Source organism: Myotis brandtii, unplaced genomic scaffold (genome assembly GCF_000412655.1).
Source record: "Myotis brandtii unplaced genomic scaffold, ASM41265v1 scaffold463, whole genome shotgun sequence".
NCBI lineage: Eukaryota > Metazoa > Chordata > Mammalia > Chiroptera > Vespertilionidae > Myotis > Myotis brandtii.
This window is the reverse complement of record NW_005367694.1, coordinates 2,990,236-2,996,392: the sequence shown is the minus strand read 5'-3', so window position 1 is coordinate 2,996,392 and position 6,157 is coordinate 2,990,236. Positions and strand designations below refer to the sequence as shown.

At 60.5% G+C, this 6,157-nt stretch overlaps 1 long non-coding RNA gene across 1 annotated transcript in view; it reads left to right on the top strand.

The window, feature by feature from the left end:
- The window catches only part of LOC102259144, a 5,474-nt gene extending 3,178 nt beyond the window's left edge, over positions 1-2,296 (top strand). The window contains exons 2-3 of the long non-coding RNA XR_314137.1: positions 664-769; positions 1,867-2,296. This is a non-coding gene — a long non-coding RNA (uncharacterized LOC102259144). The remainder of the gene's footprint in view (positions 1-663; positions 770-1,866) is intronic.
- Positions 2,297-6,157: the final 3,861 nt, after the last annotated feature.

The following is a 6,157-nucleotide window of genomic DNA, read 5'->3' as shown; positions in this document are numbered from 1 at the left end:
GCCCAGGCCCACGCGCCGCTCCATCCGGCGTCTGCCCACCTGCTTCACTATTGTTTACTGGAGAGTTTTCTTCAAATGGATTTTTTTTTTTTACTTAAGTGATTATATTTTGAAAGGAAATCTTACAGCACCACTGGAAATGGAAAACAAGCATTGAAGGAGGCAAATAGAAGGTATCCGTCCAAACAATGAAAACAAAACATGTTATAAAATCCCACGAGGCCCGGGACCTGCAGAGGCTGGAGCCCTCCCCAGCAGGCAGCGTCGGCTACGCACGGAGCTGGGAGGGGCCCTGGTCCCAGCCACTCCTCAGCTACAAACCGGGTCCCGTCACATCTCAGAGGACAGGGCTCCCTCACCTACAGGGAGAGCACCCCCACCGAGGGTCAGTGCAGCACTAATAGGGCATCTCCTGGGAGCGCTGTCTGGTGGGGACGTGAAATGACAGAATCTCAACCCCAGTTCAGAGGTGACATCTGGAAACAGGGTCTCCCACCTCCTTCTGTTGGTCCCAGGCAGCCCCGGTCTCATCCGAATTCCTGCACAGGGCCCCTGGATAGACATCACAGGCAGGCTACTCCCATCTGTTAGACTCCCCTCTAGCTCACCTGCTCAAGGCACTGAGAAGTCCTGCAGGGAACCTCTCCACTTTGTTTCATGCAGGGTTTCCTTGGGGACCCTTCCCCCCTGTCTCTACCCTGGGTCTGGAGAGGTCTTTGGGAGGACAGATAAACAGACAGCTCTCCTGGACAGATCACATTTGTCCCTGGTGAGTACGCTTACGAATCCCGCTTCACACCAACAGTGAAATGACTCCCACCCAGATGGTATCTTCTGCTCTCCCGACCGTGTCCAGCAAAGCCACGGACACGCTGGGCTGCCGTGGCTCATGGATCCAGGCCAGGTGCTAGAGCCTCACTCAGCCCAGCCACCCCAGCCTAAGTGAAGTCAGACACAGCCAGGAGTCCCAAGGGCCACTCTAGTGGATCATGGGTGGCCCCACAGCTCAACGCCAGCATCTCCTCCCTAAGCCCTCGCCCACCCATAAAGCCTCCTGTGGCCATGGTGGCAGCTCCCTCCCATAATGCCAGCAGGGGACAGAAGGCTGCATTCCTGTTGGGGGTGGGGGTGGCCATGGGGGCTGTGGAGGCCTGGCACAGAGGAGAACAAGACTCAGTCCAATGCGACTTAGTCACTGGCTCTGACATTCGCAGTTGGCATCTGCCGTGACGGCGCCGGGTGGCGAGGGGCCAGGACGAGGACGTGCGTGTTCCAGCAGGCAGTTTGCTCGCCTTCAAACTAGCCCCCCGAGCCCCGTGACAAGCGCTCACGGATAGGCGTCTGGGGTAGCCTGGCTGGTGACTGGGATGGAGGGCCAACCTCAGCCTCTTCTGCCAACGCCCATCCCTGCCAAGCCAGGGAGGCCGGGGGATGACTGGGCCAGGCCTGGCATGGCAAAGGGCTCCCTCCTCGACACCCTAGAAGGCGCCTCGGGGCCCCACACATACCATGGACTCAAAGCCCCCTTTTCCTGGGCGCACTCACAGGTCGGGCCCTGAGGACAGCCTCACATGTTCGCTCAGAGGGTGCCCGGAGGCTCCCGCCAGCGTGGCACTGCCAGCCCCCCACAAACAAGGACATGAGGCAGAGGCTGGACTTGAACCCGGGGCCCTGCCCCGCACACTCAAGGCCTGAAGGCCTCCTTCTGTGACACCTGATGAGGCCACCTGGCAGGTGCCACAGGAGACGCTTGGGGTGAAGGCCCAAAGGCTGGCCGGGCTGGCAAGGGCACCGGCGGGGCTGGGTCTCTGGTGGGCCTGGCCTGGTGGGAGAGGCACAGAAGGCAGCAAAGCTTTCTCTTCCCAGGGGTGGCGCTGGCCATGCTGTGCGCTGCCGCCAGGAACCGACCCTCAGAGGACGCAGGCAGCAGGTGTATCCCCGGGCCTCCTCTGCTGGCTCGCTGATGACGCGCAGCTGTGGGCACATACCCGGCCAGGGGAGCTCGGCTCCATGAAGGAGGGAACACAGGCGCCATGAGCCCATTTCCGGGGAGTCTCTGGGCGCAGCGCTGGAGGCCATGTTCACGGGAAAGCAGGGCCCAGACTCGAATGCAGCCGGGCATCGGGGGCTTGTGGGGCCGGCCCAGCGAGACGGAAGGGAAGTCCATGCCAAGAGGGGCAGGCCGGGGGGCGAACTTTCTAGTTTCTCTATCATTTTCAGAATCATTATGTTTTAATTTCCACCAAAAAGAAAAAGTGCCTTCTTGCCCTGACCGGTTTGGCTCAGTGGATAGAGCTCCGGCCTGCGGACTCAAGGGTCCCGGGTTCGATTCCAGTCAAGGGCATGTACCTTGGTTGCGGGCACATCCCCGGTAGGGGGTGTGCAGGAGGCAGCTGATCAATGTTTCTCTCTCATCGATGTTTCTAACTCTCTATCCCTCCCCCTTCCTCTCTGTAAAAAATCAATTAAAAAAAATATATATTTTTAAAAAGTGCTTTCTTTAATAGTTATGAAAGTCAATGAAAAGTTAAGGCTGGACACGTCAGGAACCCCCTGCACTCCTGGGCCCCGCCCCACTGTGGGCCTCAAGCCCCAACCACAGGCCCCGAGCGTCCCCAGGCCCCTGGCCACCCCCAGACCCGGCTCCTCGGGGTTTGCCAGAAGCCTCGCTCCATGCCGGCTCGGGACAGCTGGCCTCGCAGTGTGGGGGCACATATCCTGCCAAGAGCCATCTGTCCCCACTGTCCTTGCTGGGGACTTCAAAACAGCCACTTGTCCCTGCCTCGCCAGCCCCGAGTCCTCTGGGGCCAGGAGCCTCCCAGAGCCCTGCACAGAAGGGTCAGGCCGGACTGTGGACCCTGGGCCGCGCTCAGCGTGGCTCTGAGCCAGGCACTGCTCTGGGGAAACCTCGAGTCTGACTTTGGGCAGAGCCTGGACCAGCTTGGGAGGTGGGTGGGGTGTTTGGACACTGCCCGAGATCCTGTGCTCACCCTGTGCCTCCTCAAGTCACACAGAGACAGAACAGGGAAGTAGCTGCCAGGGGGTGTGGGTGCCCTATTAGCAGACCAGTTCAGGGCCACATGCCCAGGGCCACACGGCACAGACACGGGGCAGAGCTGAACCCATTTCAGAGTGGCCAGACCTGTGGGAGTAAAGAGTGACCGCTGTCAGATATCCCGGACCAGCCTGCCCACCACATCCAAGACAGCTGTCCTCAGCCCAGGGGGCGAGCAGGGAGACTGAGGCACAGATGGGGCCGGGGAGTGCAGGAAGCGTGCTGAGCTGGGACCGGGCCCAGGGCAGCACGGGTACAATGTGTACGTGTTTGAACGATCCCACGTGGCCCGAGGGCCAAGAAGAGACAGGTCCAGATCCGGGGTAGAGACATGAGTCCAGGGAAGAGGGGACATTGTCACCTGGGTCGGTGACAACATGAAGCAACACCAAGAGGAATGAGAGGTGGAGACAAGAAACAGAGAAGAAAAGACAGAGGTGGGGGAGGTGTGGGGCCAGTGAAGCCCAGAGCGGGAGCTCAGGTGCCAGGGCCTGGGGAGGGGCTGTGCCCAGGCCACCAGCCCCGTCACAGAGGAAGAGCTGAGCTCTCGGGCTGAAAGCTGGTCCTCCCGGGACCCCCCTCACTCCTGCACCTGAGCACTCAGTTCTCGGGGAGCACAGCCTGTGTGGTGACAACAGTTGGATCAGGCCCTGCTCCTTGTCACTAAACTGTGGGGACAAAAGGAAACCTATTTCAGCACCACTGGCAAGGGAAGGGCCTCTCCCCGATGAGGGCCAAGGCCTGGGGACCGGCAGCTGGTGACCCTCAGCGACGTCAGGACCAGGGAAGCCGCCAGGAGGGACTCGATGTGCGTGGCCAGAACACAGGAAGGTGGTGGCCACAGGGGACCTGAGCCCAGCAGTGTGGGCAGGAGGGGGCAGCCCGACTGGGTTGGAAAAAATGAGGAGGGTGGACCAAGTTGCAAGCAAGGGGTCTTTCCTGATGCCCTAGGCCCGTGGTCGGCAAACTGTGGCTCGCGAGCCACATGCGGCTCTTTGGCCCCTTGAGTGTGGCTCTTCCTAAGCCTTAGGAGTACCCTAATTAAGTTAATAACAATGTACCTACCTATATAGTTTAAGTTTAAAAAATTTGGCCCTGAAAAGAAATTTCAATCGTTGTACTGTTGATATTTGGCTCTGTTGACTAATGAGTTTGCCGACCACTGCCTAGGCCAGTGATGGCGAACCTATGACACGCGTGTCAGAGGTGACACGCGAACTCATTTTTTTGGTTGATTTTTCTTTGTTCAATGGCATTTAAATATATAAAATAAATATCAAAAATATAAATCTTTGTTTTACTATGGTTGCAAATATCAAAAAATTTCTATATGTGACACGGCACCAGAGTTAAGTTAGGGTTTTTCAAAATGCTGACACGCCGAGCTCAAAAGGCTCGCCATCACTGCCCTAGGGCCTAGGCTAGGCCCATGTCGTCACCTGCCCGTCTGGGTGTCTCCCCCTGGGTCCCTCAGTTGTCCTATCACTGTGCTACCTGGTGCCCTCCACCCCACAGCCCCCACCTGAGAGTGTGTCTCCCCTCCCTCTGACCCCTCTCCCGCACAGGCCCTTCCACCGACCTCCCGGCCTCTGCCCCACCCATGACCCCAGCTGCCCACTGTATGCCCATCACGGGGCTCGGTCCAGGCCCAGCCAACCAATAACCAAAGTTCCTCCACTGGGCACCGGGCCTCCCCACCGCTCTTCCAGCCTGACACCGTCAGTTCTGGGGACCATGGTGGCTGCTGCCAGCGAGGGCCCCCAGGGAAATCAGTTGCCGCCAATAAACCTCCCTCAGATGCCCCACAGTCCCAGGTGCACCATCACTCCTCTGCATCGACCGGCCCACCAGGGCTGCGAAGCTGGCCCGGACGGGTCTTTGTCCATCAGTGTTTCCCCTTGGGGGCTGGCCCCCCCTCCCCGAGGGGCTGGAGAACTGCAGTGTCAGCCTCCCGCTCCGCATTGTTGGCCTGGCTCCATCACTAAGGCCAAAGCCCATTTCCAGCATCATCCGGTAGGAGCTGGGCGGTGGGTGAGGGGTGGGGAGTACCCACTGCCCCACAGCCTGGCATTTCTGAACAGGCTGGCTGTGCCTCCTCAGCCAGCAGAATGATCTCCGTCGAGGGCCCCCAGGGAAATCAGTTGCCGCCAATAAACCTCCCTCAGATGCCCCACAGTCCCAGGTGCACCATCACTCCTCTGCATCGACCGGCCCACCAGGGCTGCGAAGCTGGCCCGGACGGGTCTTTGTCCATCAGTGTTTCCCCTTGGGGGCTGGCCCCGCTCCCCTCCCCGAGGGGCTGGAGAACCGCAGTGTCAGCCTCCCGCTCCGCATTGTCGGCCTGGCTCCGTCACTAAGGCCAGAGCCCGTTTCTAGCATCATCCGGTAGGAGCTGGGCGGTGGGTGAGGGGTGGGGAGTACCCACTGCCCCACAGCCTGGCATTTCTGAACAGGCTGGCTGTGCCTCCTCAGCCAGCAGAATGATCTCCGTCAGAGGCTCCCGGCTCCCCATGCCAGCGTGGCTGCCCAGGCGTGGAAGGGAGAGCCCGGGACAAGCACGTGCAGCCACGGGTGCTGAGGGGGCTGGGGCTGATCTCAGCACCACCCACCCCGCGGAGGGCAAGCTCCCATCCCTGCTGAGTGTGACAGGTAGGCTGGCCTCCTGGCCCCCGCCCTCCTCCAGGGCAGGTATCTGGCTGTAGCTGGGGCAGGGGTGGGGCCTGGTACCCTGCCTTGCCCTGGTCCTCCCCACCCCTGCACTAGAGGCCGGAGCAGCCCCTCCAGGGACCCCTGTGGCCCATGAATCGAAGCCACACCCACCATAGGGAGCTTCAGCAGCCGGCTTGGGAGAGGTTTGCCCAATGCCCATGCCCAGGACCAAAGAGCTGCCTTCCTGCCAGGCTCTGGCTGACTCCTCCCCCCCCGCCGCCCCATGACCCCCCAGGGAAGGACAGAGCCTTGGTCCCCCCATTAGACTCCTAACCACACCAGGGTCAGGACGGGACAAGGTCTGCTCTGCCAGCCACATCTCCCCAGACCTTTCAGGCACCCAGAGCCATCCCACCATCCCGCCCACTCTCCCTCTCCCTCACCTCTTCCCAC